The following is a 16,827-nucleotide window of genomic DNA, read 5'->3' on the forward strand; positions in this document are numbered from 1 at the left end:
CTTATGGTGCCTCCGATATGCGCAACAATAGCTTTTCATCTGACAATCACACAAGCGTGAACGCTGGATCTTGAGCAATATTGGTGGGCGCTGCGGATGGAGGCGACCGTTTGGTGTATCGTCTTGTACCGTTTGGAGTACCGTTAAGGGCGAACAAACAGACAAATGTACAGACAGAAAAACAGACGAACATTTTTGTGTCAAAGATTCTCATGAAAGACTGTCGTCTTTAAAAGATAACACGTGCACTCGGGAGAAAACAAGAACGCACACAGGAGCCGTCAATGGACCTAAAAGAAGCATTCCCGAACAAATCTCGTATGTCTCGCTTGTAGCTATGCAGTTAGACAGAAGCCTTAATCGCCGGTTTCGTGGCCAATCCTCCGTAGTGGGTGAGAGCCATATATAACGAGCAAGTCAGCAAGATTCTCCCACCATCCAGCTGCTTACGGCGTCTATGCTCGCACTTCAATAACTGGGACAAGCTAAGTTGAACGTTTTCATCAAGTGCGTTGGAAGTGTACTTTAGCTTTCATCACCGCTATCGTCGACTTCGACTGAGGCCGAGGAAGGAAACGCCAGACAAAAGCTGGCGAAAATGATGTACGAAGTTCAGATCTTGTGATGCTCCAACGTAATTGTGATGCTCCAATGGAATGCTCATTGCGTCGAAGCAAGGCGTGCTCGCATACGTGCCCAAACCCCGAAAAATAATGTGGTTCTGCGCGTGTGAGAAGCGCAGCACGTCAACGCATATTCGACATTGTTCACTACATTTACAATGATTCCAAAATATCCTAGCCTTCATTTGCATAAGAGTCCGATGTGTTTCTATCGCGGTCATTGCTTCAACATTGAGTCGAGGCAGTGTGTTTATTAACGAGTTCATAACTACCACCTGTCCTCCAGATTGTCACCGCCTTAACGGAGTAGATTGTGGTGTATTTAAACTTGGCTTTTAGTTTTCATGTATGCATCCACGCCTTATGTAGAACCCCTACTACAAGGTTATTCAGAAACATAAATAAAATACAATACGAAAAAAACCTTGTAATTGAGGCGAATCGGCCAAGAGCCTTCGTAGAAAGCGAACGAACATCCAGCCCGTGCGCGTGATACTACACGTTAGTCGTGCTGGCTATGGTGGCTGCAAGGAACTGTTGAAAAGGCACTAAATGGCTAAACGATGTCCTTGTTTAGATTGGGGAACTGCATTCTAAGAACTCGACAGCCTTAAACGCCACAATCATTAGTTCATTACTAACAGAAAAATTCAAGGTTAAAGCTCCTTATTAAACTTCACGCCGAATCTCCGCACGTGGCCTAGGAAACTTGAAAATAAATTGTCGCGTTTTTGCAACTTTGGCTGGAATAATTTTCCCGAAACTTCGTATGCTAGTTCTTTGGCATCGACAGGTGGGAAAGTACTTTTATGTTACTGACGAGAAGCTATGTAAACCCAGGAGACGTCTTTGAAATTTTTGCCGTCACGGTATCTGGTGCGGGAACCGCAGGTTTGTGTCGTAACTCCCATTTTGTTTTCACGCTTACCAATTCTTCTGTCAGAATAAGTGTGGTGTTTTTTTTTGCGATTTTGAAATTGTACTTTATTGCATTCACAACACACCTTGGTGACAGCACTTGATAGCACTCTTCCATATATAAAAACTTCGCCAGGCAAAGCCGTTTTCTCTTCTCCTTTCTCAAGAATACGCTTAGAGATCCGGTGAAACTGCCTTTGTCTTGTCTTTGGCACCACTACGCTCGCAATACACCGACCTTCACCAATCTTGTTTACCGCATTTGAGGATCGTGACGCCCACCACAGAAAGGCAAAATTGTAGGGCACATGCTGTGTTACATTTACTCTTAGTTGATGTGAAAACAACAATGCGGAACAAAAAGCATACCATAAAGGCTAGCATGCTCCTCACTCCCTAAATAAGTAATTCACTGAGCTATTGTCTACTACTATTCAAAGTCCTAGCCCTTTATACAAAGTTCTAGCTTTCAATATCGGACACAAACGTTATATGAAGGGGCTAGAAGTCGACCAGAAAGCCATAGCACCACCTTCAGTTGAATTCTAGTTTATGTGCTGCTCAGTTCCTTACTGTTCAGAACGATGACCGTTTCAAAAGAAAAATGTTACCACAAAAAGGCCTTGCGTCAACATTTTATGTAATATTACCTTCCGTTTCCAGAGGATATGCACCGGACACTCCCTTTAATCGACGTCTTCTGCCGCGAATTCTTGACCATCCATAGAGCAGCAAAGCTTGTCATCACTGCTGCTCTGTTCCTAGCATTTCTTGCAGAAGATGTGTCGACTAGGTAAAAGTATACGGTCAATCGAGTTACCAGCCCACACGCTTCGCAAATTATGCTCGGTGGAATCTTTTCCAATAAGTTTAATTTTCCCCAGTCCAACTCGTCAGAAATAGAGACTAAAGTGTACTTATGGCTGGCAGTTGGCGTGTTGAATAGTGCACCAGCCCAACATCGCATTCGCCACAACTGGCTTCACTAGAAACTGGGAACGTCCTCAAAACACCTCCACAGAAATCGTTTCCCAGACGACTATCACACTGATAGCGCCTCGGCATGGCTTGTGGCCACAAAGGAGCGGACGCTTTTCAAGTCAAAAGAATATATATGAAAGCACTTACTCAATATCACAGTGATTGAAAAGGAAAGGCAACGAAACAATCGCAAAAAAATTAAAAAAACGAATCACCATGCAATTTAACTTTTCTCGCAGCCGTCACCTGATTGCTGGGCCCAAATTTGGGCGTTGCAAGCCTGCGGTATCCTGTAAAAGGTCCTTGATTTTGGAAGTTTTTTTTTTAGGTTGTTCGTGTTTTGAATTGCTTGTACAGGCTACATGGAACAGCTGGGAAAATGTGCTTCAAAACGGTGTTGCCGAAAATACAGAATATTTGAGTGGCTTTCGACTACAACACAGCACGTGCACGTTTATCTCTTGTATAGAAAATGCCAATACGCAAAAAAACATTCCATTAAAAGATGCGCGTCACAAACTCTTATCGGATAAATTCATTTCTTTGGACATTCTTGAAGCCGAGGGATCGAATACAAAGAACCGTGAAGCAGATGTGCTTCGTCTACAGTGATATATAGCCGGCAGTCTTTGTGGATTCCACAGGGCTAATATTTAATTCATAGAATCCCGGGCATGGTGGTCGCATTAGAGAAACGCTGAAGGTCCGTGTACGCACCCTTAATTGAATACAAGTTAAAAAACACCAACCTCTTTAAATTTCTGAATCTCTTCACTGTGGCTACTCTCACAACCGTACCGCGATTTTAGCAGATAGCACCCCAAATGCTAATACTATGTCGCATATTACGAAGTGTACAAAAAAGTTTTTAGAACCCATACGTTTGCATGCGATGAAGTTGGAAGTGTCTTATAACGCGAGAAAAAATCTCTGGCAACAGAATTCAGTGGTACCATCGTTATGCGATTTCAGTTTGGCGCCTTGTAGGGCAAACGCGCGACGTCACTGGTTCCGGTTGTGTTGTAATATATATTTTTTTCTATTAGCTGTTTTCTCTTCGCGTAGATGGCGACGGTAACAACGCGCTGCCGACTGCTGAATCAATGGGCTTCTATAGAAGTTACGCTAAGATTACGTATACCTTGATATCATACTGATAATAGTCTTGACAACGGGCGCGTGAGGAAAGCGTGGCTTACGTGTGCCCTTTCCGGGTGCAGTTTGAACGATGTTTGCGAGCAGGCGGTCACGCTGCACCTCAAGGCTCTTCAAATGCAGCAGTATACGTCAATTGGGTTTTCGCCGGAGTTGAAATGGAGACCTCTGCATTTCGTCGAAGCCATTCCGGCTCACAGAATATGTGAAGTCTGCGGTTTTCTTTCAAAACGGACTGCCTTTCTGCCCTGTCGACACGTTGTTTGCGAAACTTGTTACGAGCAATGCTTCATCAACCAGGTTTAATTGATTGATATGTGGGGTTTAACGTCCCAAAACCACTATATGATTATCAGAGACGCCGTAGTGGAGGGCTCCGGAAATTTAGACCACCTGGGGTTTTTTAACGTGCACCCAAATCTGAGCACACGGGCCTACAACATTTCCGCCTCCATCGGAAATGCAGCCGCCGCAGCCGGGATACGAACCCGCGCCCTGCGGGTCAGCAGCCGAGTACCTTAGCCACTAGACCACCGCGGCGGGGCAGTTCATCAACCAGGTTTACGTGTGTCCTCTAGACGTTGCAGAGTTTTGTGATCGAGACGTCCAATGGATGGAATTTCCTTTGGAGAATCTGCTGATGCGCAAGGTAAGACTCTATAATATTACATCAACACTACTGTGTACTCTACAGAGAACATTATTGTAGTTATAACTTACGAATTTATGCACGTTGTATCAGAGTGGTTCACGTCAGAAGTACAACTAGATTGTGAGAATAAATAATTCGGTTTGTCAATAAATACTCTTCTTGAATGAAGAAGCTCACTGAAGCAACATAAAATGACGGGGCAAAGGGCTTCGTCTATTTTAATTTTAATTCACTTACCAATATCTTGTCAATATTTTTGTTAACAATGATTGCTTCGCTACTACGACCGTGCCCACTTAGGATCGGCAATGTCAACGAATCAACTTAGAAATAATAGGCGGGATTGGATATGCTTCATCTTAAACTGGTTAATTCTTAAAAGTGCTCATAGCAGCAGCAGCTATTTTTACACTATTTTAGAACTGTTTCAAAGGCAATGCTAGAAGTTATTGCGCTAAATATAAAACGGCCAATTGCGAAAAATTTGTTGTCTTGCGTGTACAGCCGTCCACCCCTTTAGGTCGCACGCGTCGACGTGTGGCCTCGGCTCGCTTGGACGGAGGTCAGCTCCGCACGGCTTTGAAAATGATATGGTTGCTGCAGCTAACAATAGATGGAGTACTTGTGGGTTTCACTAGTAAATTTCTATTCCCAGACTGCCTGACCGCCGGATTGTATGTTCTCACTTGGCTGACAGTTTTGGCCCCGTTTCGCTCGTGACTACGTTATCGCGCGCGTCCATGGCGTTCGTTGTCGGATACTTATCTCGACAATGAACCCCTGCGAGTGACAACTTACGCGCCTTTGATATTTAAATTCGCAGCTGCTGCTCAGAAAAAAAATCACATTAGTATATTTATACTAATGCACGTGCACGGCACTTAGAAAAGTTGTACGATAAGTAAGTCTCCAATGGGGTGGCGTTGTTGATTTCTTTCTTGTAGCTGCTGCGAACTCAAACTCGCAAGATGCGTAAGTTGTCGCCCGCAATGCATGGTAATTGATTGACTGATATGTGGGGTGTAACGTCCCAAAACCATCATATGATTATGAGAGACGCCGTAGTGAAGGGCTCCGGAAATTTCGTCCACCTGGGGTTCTTTAACGTGCACCCAAGTCTGAGCACACGGGCCTACAACATTTGCGCCTACATCGGAAATGCAGCCACCGCAGCCGGGATTCGAACCCGCGACCTGCGGGTCAGCAGCCGAGTACCTTAGCCACTAGACCACCGCGGCGGGGTGCAATGCATGGTAGAATTTTGAGATAAGCATGCAACTACAAATGCCATGGACGCGCGGGATAACGTACCCACGAGCAAATCGTTGAAAAAGAAAACAGAATGCCAAGTGAATGGACTCAAAGCGCCAGTCAAGCAGATTTGAAACAGAAATTTCGGTATTCTTGTGAAATTCAAGAAATATGACAAAAGCAGGTGTAGCCATAGCCTTATAAATGCTCTCAGCGCTTTTGAATTTGTTCAAGTGGGAATTTTGGTCTCATGTAAAGCTTGTGTGCTCTCGTGTTCAACTTCCTTTTTTTTAAAGGCATGTGAGGGTGCCTGAAAAAACATTAAACAAGATAATCTGGCACTAAAATACGAGGTACTGAAAATCAGACAAGTTTTTTATAATTTATTCGCTATTGTCTCATTTGCAGGTTAAATGTTCGAACGAGGATGAAGGCTGCAAAGCGCTCTTTGACCTTTCAGAGATGCTCGAGCATTTTTATAAAGATTGCATCCATCACACAACGCGTTGTTGCAACTGCTCAGCGATTGTACTGTGTAGGAATGTGTGTGCGCATCAGAGGAGCAACTGCAGCATGCATGCGCAATCAAACCAGGCTCAGCTCCTCTAACCACCCATGCACTCTGTTTAGGAAGCGATGATCCCCGCTTTGGACATAAGGAGACAACGTGTGAAAAGTATGACACCATGTACTGAACAGGTTGTAGGAGACCACAACAGCCTGTGCGATAGACTGAGCGAGGTGTCGCACGTTGTCAATGCTCTGAGGGAGGCCGTGATTGATGTGTCAGGGAGGCAGATGATTAACTCCAATGACGCTAGGATTGCCGCGGTTACAGAAGTGAAGGAAGAGTTGGCTGCCAAAGGGGACAAACTTGATGAAGTTGCAGGGTGGATACGTGCTTAGGGGAAGATGTTAAAGTCGTCGCTGACACAACAAGGCGGTGTCTGAACATTCTAGAGGAGAGTCAGTAAAAAATCCGGTTGCGCATTGCAACAGACGCCAACACAATGCAAAAAGTCTCGTACACCGTGGGCGCCTTCTAGAGTGTTCTTGGTGACGTGCTTAAGCATGCAATAGAGACTATTTTGAAAATGTTTAAAGAATTCGTTAACTGCATCACTGCAGCGAAGACTAAAGACGATGAAAGTGATCAGAAGACAATCATTGAGAGGGAAAGTCAGCTTCTTGTGCACAAAACACTTGGTATTTCGAGCTGTCATCTTTGGATTCAAGGACTTGAGGCACTGAAACAAAAGGCAATATCCACAAGCTTTGTAGAATATTTGTGTCAACCGATTTACCTTTGCGGCTACCGCAATTTCCTTGGACTGCATTTCCGGAAAGGAACGGGTTGTGTGTGCGTGCACGCGTGCATAAAGCTGTACAAAGGCGAGATCAATGAATTCCTACAGCGGCCTTTCAGTTAAGAAATCAAGGTTACATTCCTGCATCAGTTGTTTTACAAACACAAAGAGTGGCTAAGCTGTATTCTCTATGCTCCAGGATATTTTGGCAGGCTGGCCAAATGAAGCAATCCAAGCTATAGTTGGTGCATTGAGTCGTTTCTCTTGGATGACCTTGAAAGGGAGGGATGCGTTATGTTCGATCGACTCCACCTGAAGTTTGAGCTACTGCCTCCAAGATAGTAACATAATATTGTTATGCTTTTTCTGGCTTAGGTATAATGCATCGTAAGAGCAGCGCAAGGCACAATTGCACAAAGTGAATGTCCAAGGGCATGATGCTTTCCGAGAATACAAGGGCCCAGCAAATAAACTGCTTTGTGACAATCTCGTTGGTTTGTACATTCAAACTTGCTTGAATACAGCGTGTGAAAATCATGACAATCACTAAATTTGCATGTGTTACATTTTTGTGTACTTTAATACTTGTGTTATATTTTTCTGCTCAATTGTGGCAAGAAATAAAGGCGCTATGCTACAACTAAACCTCTGTATTCTCTTGTAGCCCTTTCCTTTTATCTTTCTTCACTGTAAGAAGCGTACATCATAACTTCTTTAGTCTCGTCGCAGAGAATTTGAAGGCACTGATCTTCTCTTGCTTAAGGATGTGGACTGTGGAATTTTGAAGATCAGTTAATTAACCTACTTTCGAAGTTAAGCGAAAAATGAGAAAAATTGTAACAGAAAACGTGAGCAACAGCTTTTTTTTCTTTCGTGAAGCTACGCAACGTTCATTTATTGGCCATCGCCTGTGACCTCGACGGAACTAAATGGTAATCTTGCCCTAACTTTCAGCTAGCATTGGTAAAAATATTGTTGATTTTACATCGCGGTTGCATTGTGTAGCACGTTCTACAAATTATCGGCTTATATTTGGGGCAGGGTTGTTTTATTCAGACGTATTTAGAAAATTGCACCTTGAGTGTCTCGTGAGACGCTGCCCTTTAGAAACTTAGTGTGTGGATTACAAATTCACGTGAACTTAGCGAGTGTAAAAAATAAAACCGTAAACAAAACATGTTGGGTTCCTGTGTCATAGGCCCCGGTTTAATATACAAGTGAAGCTTGCTTCGCATACGCAGTTCAATGATCAATGTACATTCAAGATTAATGAAATGTAGCTTTAATACTGCATGTTGGTGTCTGGCACGCCTATAGCATTGTTCGACGAGAACATGGGCACGTAGATTCTGAGTGCATTTTTTCACACCAGCCACTTTTAACAAAGATCGGGATGAAATTCGAAAGGTAGCTGTAGTAGCTAACGAAACCCCGGACACAGATTATGTTGGATCGCGCGCAAGGATAACCTCCCTAAGAACATATTCACTATCACTCGTTAGGCGCTAAATGACAGCTTCCTTCTTGACGGCAAGAAATTTTAAGCTGTGCACACTCCATCAATCCGGTAACGTATAGTTCTGCTCCGGCATGCACTAAGAAGTGCCCTGTCATATATGACAAGGCATTGCAAGACGGCTAGAGGCAGAACTCCTCTCGTGGGTCATGAATGTATGAAGGCATCTCGTGTTTTTCACTTGAAGTAAATAATCCACAGCAATACACAGACTTCGATTTGAAGTAGCGTACACAAACAGCTTCCTGCACAACATATATCGATCCAACTCCCCGGAATGCCATTGTGGTCATGCAAAACAAAATGTTCGCCATACTTTTTTGTAGTGCGTTGAATAGGCGAATGAAACAGAAAAATTACCTAAAGTTTTCCACAGCGAAAGAGTTGGAACAGAAAAGAAGCACTCGCTCAAACTGCATTGAAACAAAATGAAGTGGAAACCAAGGAGCAAGCAACCACTGCACGGAGATTACGGAAGTGCGTCTTGTGCGGGCTCATAGTGTCGTGGTGCCGTACTTCACAAGCGCCCAACACAATCCAAGGTTGGCGGTCGTAGGGGAGATGGGAAATAAAAATATATGACGCGTGTTTCTAAAAGCTCACGTACAGGCGTCGGTAGCGTAGGGGTTAAAGCACCCGTCTTCTATCGTCACTGACTGAGGGGCCGTGCGTTCCGCCCACATGTCATCCGATTCAAACAAAATATTTTCTTTGGTCTACCTTTTCTCATCAATTTGTTATAGTATATCCCACGTCGCATCAGTAACGGAAATGATTTCAGTGAAATCTTGGAGAAGCCTAGCATCCAAGATTACATTCCTGTTACAAACACGAAAGATGCTTCAGCTTTGGCCGCAAGAGTAGAACGTGATGGTGGTATCGGAAACGTTTCTATCCTTTTCATGCGCGGTCCTCGTAAGCAAGCGAATTCACAAAATTGGGTCCTACATATTGTCGTGGTGATTGTGCCCCCACGAACATTTTGGCCGTACAATTTATTGAGCATAAAAAAGGGCCGAGAATCCTGGTGTGCTCTTAGAGACTAGTGAATGTGCTGTATTTGATTAGTGTCTGTGCTAACAATGAGAATTCAGCTGGAATTAAATGAATCCAAGTAATTCTGATCAGGCTCCAGGCAAATGATTACTTTCGCACGCACAGAACACCACAATGAAGCAATGTATACAACATCTGGTTATGTTCCCGTTTTCTAAAGAGTTAATTTAATACAGGAAGGGACATGAAACGTTGAAAGAGAAGTACACAAATAAAAGAAGTGCTTCTTAGTTCAGGTTGCACGAGCGCATAAAATTGTAACAATCAGCTGAATTCCGAATGACAAAAACAACATAAATATTGTCAGAGTCATTCCATATTTAAAACTTGCCATGAAGCGTCTGCGAATGCTTCATATAAGGAGAGGAGCAACCACCGGTGCCACCACCGCTTGTGTGTGGGAATCGGAGTAGCAATGATGATATTCACCCCGAGATCAGGTGACAGGACGCAGCTATAAAAATGCGTTGAGTGCAGCCAACTCATAATATATATGTCGCTAATTGCCGAATGACTCCACGAAGCTCACCGAACGTCACTATTACTTGCGAAAAAAGCACATCCTGCCGTTAATTGTAATGTTCACGCTTGGCCACTGTGTGCAGTTAAGCCGTAGATATCACGTTCCTTGTATTTTTATTTGTAAGTTTGAGCTTGCTTTTCTCCCTATACGCACTGCTGTAGTGTGACTGCGGTCACGCGCTAGGTCGTTGCTTGCGCGTGTAGCTGCTGAAATGCGCAATGATGGTCTGCCGGAGCTAATCGCGGAGTTCACCATTGGGAGAGTAAGTATTCTTTTTTTTCTTTTTAAATTCCATATCTAATAATCATTAAAATATTCCTTTTTAAAATTTTATGCGTGTGTTTACCTGCGTTGCGCAAAGCAACCTCAGCTTACGAAAGCTCTGTGCCTTGTAGTGCAGCGCACTTACATTAGCATCAAGACCCTTGAACAACGAAAGCAACAAGCTTTTTCCTTGGGGCGAGAATGCGCTCAATATGCCACAGATGGCTATTTTGGACAAGAAAATAGAGAAAGTACTTGTTCATTCTTAAGAAACGTGTTTTAAATTTGTTCTTTCAGTGTGTGTTTTTTTGTTTTACTTGTCTTTTCCCGTTATATTGAGAAAGAAAGCGGTCTGCAATAATTCTTAGATTCTTGTGTGTAAGGCTTAAGCTATGGCGAAAAGCTGCCAATGTGTATCTGGTCGCAGAACACCTCTGCTTGCCATAATACAACAGTATACACTGTGGCTGCAGTGGCCTGCTGTGCACATTTAGAACCACGAATTCACGCAGCTGCCGTTATCGTGAAGGATGGCTAAAATTGCACTTCATGGGCAAATAGAGATGGAATAATACGAAGTTGTGTGTTTTCATCGATGGTCAAAGAAACTAAAGGTGTAAAGACCTCGCGAACGTTTGTCTGGTTCGTTCATGTTATACATCCTGAAATTAACGGTTGTGTTTAGAACTGTGCATGTAATAACTGTTATCTGAATATAATGCGATTTGGTACGAGTTTGGTACTTCTAAAGAACACGAATGAATAGGTGAGTAACATTATATAACTGCGCTTCTTTTTACGGGTTGGTTAGGATTATCCCCCTATTCTCTGGATATGTTTTACGGCAATGTTAAGACAAGCTTCTTTGGGAATATTTCACATTGCGACGTGCTGTTTTATTACTAAGACGCCGAAAAAGAAAACAAAAAACCCCGTAATACACGTCTTTGCGCGTCTTTCCTATAGTGTTAAAACAGCGTATCAGAATGTCATCGCATAACTACACCCAACTTCGACATTTCGGAATTAATCTATGTCTGTAATAGCCTACTAACACTCAAACTTCAGGTAAGTGTCCCCGCTTTCGTTTTCATAATTGTGTCACGAACAAGCTTTTATGCGCTTTGTTGGAAACCACAACCTGAAGTCCGTTTACGGATGTCGCTGCAATGTCACACACAAGCCTGACTGATTCATATGTGGGGTTGGACGTCCCAAAACCACCATATGATTATGAGAGACGCCGTAGGGGAGGGCTCCGAGATTTTCGATCACCTGGGGTTCTTTAACGTGCGCCAAAGTCTGAGCACACGGGCCTACAGCATTTCCGCATCCACCAGAAACTCAGCCGCCGCCGGCATGATTCGATCCCGTGACCTGCGGGTCAGCAGCCGAGTACTTTAGCCACTAGACCATGGTGGCGGGGCCACACGCAAGCCTACATTTATGTAATGTTTAGAAAGTATTTTCACAGGATAACTCTTCCGATACAGTATAAATCATTATTTTAGGAACGAAACTATTAGGTGATTGTACGCGACCGAATTCCTTTATCACAGTATTCAGGGATATTGCCCTTTAGCACAATGTCATTTGTTTTCCGTATAGACGTTTACATTATACACTCTATAAAAAAGACTAAAAGAGGTAAGGGAGGTTGGCCTTTTTGGAATCAACTGATTCGCTACAACTATTCATCCTTTTGGAAACTAATTCTAAAAGGGTAAATAGCTGGTCCTTGAAGGATTAACTGCAAGAGAACTAACGGTTGATCATGAGAGGACTAATGGTTACTCCAATAAGGACTAGCAGCTGAATATCTAAAATGGTCCCTAACAGAGCAAATGTTACACTCGTAAGGACTAACTGTTGCTCACGAGAAATAATTCCTGTGAGCGTGAATATTACTTTTTCGGGATAAACTGTTAATCTATTTGTGGCAAAAAATATACACGCATTGGGGTTAGTATATACAGAAGGACCTAGGTGCCATAGCACAAAGCTGAAAGGGGACCTCACGTTAGAAAATGGCATGTTGATAACTACAACAAAACGGCAACAAAAAAGCAATTAAGTAACTATTGATAGTAGTAAGAACACCGCAAACATGCAATAAAATGCCAGTGAAAATGATAACAGACAATGTTCAGTAATTTTGCATAACTGTGAAAACAACGAAACATACAATAAATATGGCAGTATAATAGGGAACGAAATGATGTAAATAATGATATACAGCTATAAAGATATACAGCTTAATAAAGGTATACAGCTAAACAACTCCTATATGCATGGGTAATAAATGTGAAAATCACGCACCCATTAATAGCTGCAAATGCAAATGAACGCCGATATAGAAATGAAGATGAGTTATGATTGCGAGATAAGATGTTTAAGCTCTTTTTTTTTAAAGCAGCTAATGACAATTGTTCAGTGCTTAGTGGTACTGAATTCCAAAATTTCGGATAGCTGCAAATATGGTAATATGTTTGCCATAATTAGTGTGTGCATGTGGTAGTAAAGAAATTTGAACAGCTTTTTTGAGGGACCAATGATTAATCCCCCTATTCATTCACCTGGCCATCCTTCCCAGACTGGCATGATAACTGACGTGAGCTGCGTCTTACTAACTACATTCGGTATTGTGTATTGGAAAGGAAAATTGCAGAGACCAATTCAAAGCTAGAAACATTTATTTTCCACAAGCATTGTGCCATGTGCACCAGCGGTGTTTACCGTGGGCTGCTGTCCTGTTTTACCTGCGAGAAATAGAAAACAGTTTTTATACAAATAAACCAGCTAGAACACCACCACCTAATTGGCAAATCCCATTAATTAAACACTCGCTAGCTCACAAAACATGCACAAACTTGCCACGCACAGTGCTTTTTTCAGCTTTCACACTATGTATTATGTAATGTGCCAATGTTACGAAAGTGAAAGCATTACCTGAAAAATTATCTGATGCACGTTATTTCAAGAGCAAGTTATTTCACAAAATGATGATGAGACTTCAAGGTTACGGTGTCCATTTTTAAAGCTTTGCAGAAAAAAAGTCGTGATGAAGCCCTTCTTGTAAGCTGGTGTGTTCATTTCTTTGCCAGAAAGTTGCGGTGTTCAGTATATTGAACAGCAGTTCCACAGAAGCACAAATACACGCGCGTCGACAACTCCAGCACAACGGACGAAGTATGTTTTTCACAGCTACATTGATAGCCTGTGAAGCGCCACTCACCTTCCACAGAACCAGAGAAAGAAAGACCACCACGAGTGACAAACACAAGCCGCAATCTTGACTACAGTGACTGTGAGCGATTTCGAAGATGTCCGACGCGGATGGTTACACAATATACGCACTCAAATGTGTGTCAGACTAGCGTGATTCTCACCGCTTGTAAATATTATAAAATCTATTTATTTACGTTTCGAATCATTATAATGGTCGGTGCACTATTGTTCCCCGACAAATTATACTTTTCTCGCGTCATTTTTTTCATCGTAACTCTAAGTGGGCTGAGGAGCCTTGTCATCAGTTCACTGCAACTCTGAGCATGCATTTGCCACATTCTTCGCCTCTCAGTCTTCCGCCCCACGTTACAACCACGCCGACAAAGAGAAGGGTGAGTTTCAGAAAAATGGGGCGTACCTGACCTAGAGCGAGACCTTTGAAAGGCTGCTCACTCGTCTAAACATCAGGGGGCTGTAGCAAAAGCGTCTTTTCTTTGCTTCAGCCCCTACCCGAAGGAGTAAGTGAGCCGTTCATTCTCTCGTTATTTCTCCGAATTCGCACATGGCACGCTCTTCATCACTCTTGGTCTTTTTGTGGACTAACGACACGATTTGAGGACTAAACTGGATGTCTTTCCCCCATTAGGCTTGATTTTTTTAGGTTTGCGTAATGAACCGAAGGCCGCGTTATCAATGCCGGTCGCAGTGGTCTGATTTCCATAGAAATGGAATGCTTCGGGCCCGTGTACAGTGCGATCTCATAGCAAGTCAATTAAAACCAGATTGTCGAAATTGTGATTGCCTTCTATTCACTGTGGTGTCTCTCATATTTGTATCATAACTTTTAAACGTAAACTGCATATTACATTCACAGTAAGAATTAATATATTAATCGGCTTGATCTAAAAACCAACTACATCAACAACGAGATTGCACTTGCAGGGTTTCTATAATTCCAATTTCAATAATGTTTGCTACCAGCTCTCTAGAACGCCATGAAGCTTGAAGTGCACGCATTTAAACTCTGAAAGGGGAAGATGAAGTAAATTAGAATATTTTAGACCAAGCAGTTACGCAGTCACAGAGTCAGTCACTAATTTTGATGCACTCTAACAAAGTCAACCGGTACTAGGTCAGGTTCTCCAATGCGGGTGTGTGTTGTAAGCTTCCAGAATCCTCTTTATGCGTTCAACGACTGTACAAGCACCGTGCGCAAAGCAAACACACTTAAGTGCTGCAATGGCACACACTTATTATATTTACACGGTCTTTGTAAAACTTTTCTTGCAGATGAAAACACCCCAGGCATTGGTATTTGACAATAATCAGGCGAAATTTAAAGTCGTTGTAGGTAAGCCATGGTGTGATGAGTACAAGACGAAACTGACTCCGCGACGTACGTGCTACAACATGAATGCGCTTTGAAGACATAAACAAAAATGAGATGAGACAAATGCAGTACGACTATATACTTGATTATTTTACTACCAACGGAAGCATAGCACATATGCGCTCAAGCACGTGATCCTAACCCTGCACTTTACGATGACTGGGCTCTCAAAGTACAATAGTGTGAAGCGTGGTCACTGACCAAGCCTGATGGTTCATCCGACGTTTCGAAGACTTCCTTATTCATTAAGCTGGACAAGGATACTTTGTCCGTTAAGTATCTAGTACGTTACGCAATGAACGGGCGTATATGATAGCTATAGTTCCTGTTGTTCTCTTCATCATCCTTGACTGAATAATCTATGATTCTCGATGTCGGTGGATTACAACGTTGCTTTTTTAGGCGATGATAGTGGAATCATCCAAGTCAATGGCACGATTAGGTTCCTACGCATGCTCAGCAACGGCCCTGGTCGTGTGCCTCTCAGTCACGTCACGCAAGTGTTCTTGAGCCGTCGATAACTTTATATACCTAGACAGCTCTCAGACGCTATTTACTTCTCGTATAAAGTCAAATAAAGTGAAAGAATTAGGCACGTTCCGAAATATACTTCACTAAGTATACAGGATATGGTGGTGCACAGCTTCAATTTTGAGGCGCACGAGTGCGTTGGAAGGGAGCTTCAAGATAGACGCTCAAACTATCCTTGACGTTATCGTACTGTTCCCTTAGGCGGTCACTCACTGGGACCTCCCCAGTTTGCCGCATGTGACACTTAGCCTCCTTGAAAGCCGACAACTTTTTTTTTGTATCTCACGTAGCAGAACAAAGGAATTCAGGTGTAAAACTGGGCCATTTTGCATAGGCTAGACAGCTTTTGAGGTGACAAAAATACGACATTTAGACTCGTGTTTTCAGCAGATTTTTTTAGGAGTGCGTAAAATACGATGTATGTACAGAATGTAGCTGCATGCAAATTCTTGTTTATGTGAATTTGACGACGTTTACTTATTCTTTTCGCTAGCACATCAGTTACTAACACTATAACATGTGGCCAGAGTAGCATGATGGCTTCAGTCTGCCTACCTTTTATAAAACATTTATTTGTATTGTGTGCTTGCCTGGTTTAATAAAAAGCGTTATTCTTACCATTCCTACACATAATTCTTTTTTCGCGTTTAAAATAAACAGATTAAAAGCACTGAACACCGGTGACTGGTTTGAAGAGGCGTTGTAGCGAAAAAAGTAAATGACATTGCAAAGTCATATTGTCGTTAACAAAAAACAGCAGAGCTTGTACATTTTTCTCATGTCTGTTTGCGCTCGGCCAGCTCTGCGTGGAACACCAGTAATGTTGGTATAAAATTGTTTACACCTCAACCACGAGCTTTATTCCTTAGACACCCTTGTTTCTTCCACTTTCAGCCCAGGTGGCGAGTAATCAAAATGCACAACTATAATAACGATAGCAGTTTCGTTGTAAGTGGAACGTTGCTTTATTCATTGTGGAACATTATGCCCTTAAGAGCACGCTCAAAATAAGCTGATTATAACAGAAGTGTGGCAGCTTAGGCTAGTTGGTATGGCAGGACGATAGTTATAGCATAATAACAAAACGACAACACAGAGATGTCCATCGTGTCCTTCTTGTCTCTGTGTCGTCGTTTTGTTCTCGTGCTATAACTATCGTCATGGTTAACACACTTATAAGCTATTCTGTATGCCACAATACATAAAAGCAAACATACATATCGCGGCAGTGAACTAGGCCTATGCCTGCCCTTGTTGATTAACCGGCCGCACAAGGCCATGTGGAAGCCTGGAGCTGTCTGCCACGCAGGCCAGGAAGTTGTTGAACAGGGAGTGGTAGCAACACGTGCACTTGGTGCCGCACGTCTGCCCTGCCTGCATTCCGTTGCACTAATTAGTAAAAGAAAAGAGCGAATATTAGTAATAAATATTT

General features: G+C 42.7%; 1 long non-coding RNA gene across 2 annotated transcripts in view; it reads right to left on the minus strand.

Annotated features, from left to right (window-relative positions):
- Window positions 1–12,921: 12,921 nt before the first annotated feature.
- Window positions 12,922–16,827, minus strand: part of LOC142768710 (uncharacterized) — a 56,741-nt gene continuing 52,835 nt past the window's right edge. Inside the window, exons 2-3 of one of the 2 annotated variants that reach the window (XR_012885408.1) lie at window positions 16,613–16,784; window positions 12,922–13,005 (exon numbers count right to left, since the gene is read on the minus strand). This is a non-coding gene — a long non-coding RNA (uncharacterized LOC142768710). Of the gene's footprint in view, window positions 13,006–16,336; window positions 16,785–16,827 lie in introns of those variants that run through there. The other variant, XR_012885407.1, reaches the window with a different exon arrangement.

Source organism: Rhipicephalus microplus, chromosome 8, assembly GCF_043290135.1.
Source record: "Rhipicephalus microplus isolate Deutch F79 chromosome 8, USDA_Rmic, whole genome shotgun sequence".
Classification (NCBI taxonomy): domain Eukaryota; kingdom Metazoa; phylum Arthropoda; class Arachnida; order Ixodida; family Ixodidae; genus Rhipicephalus; species Rhipicephalus microplus.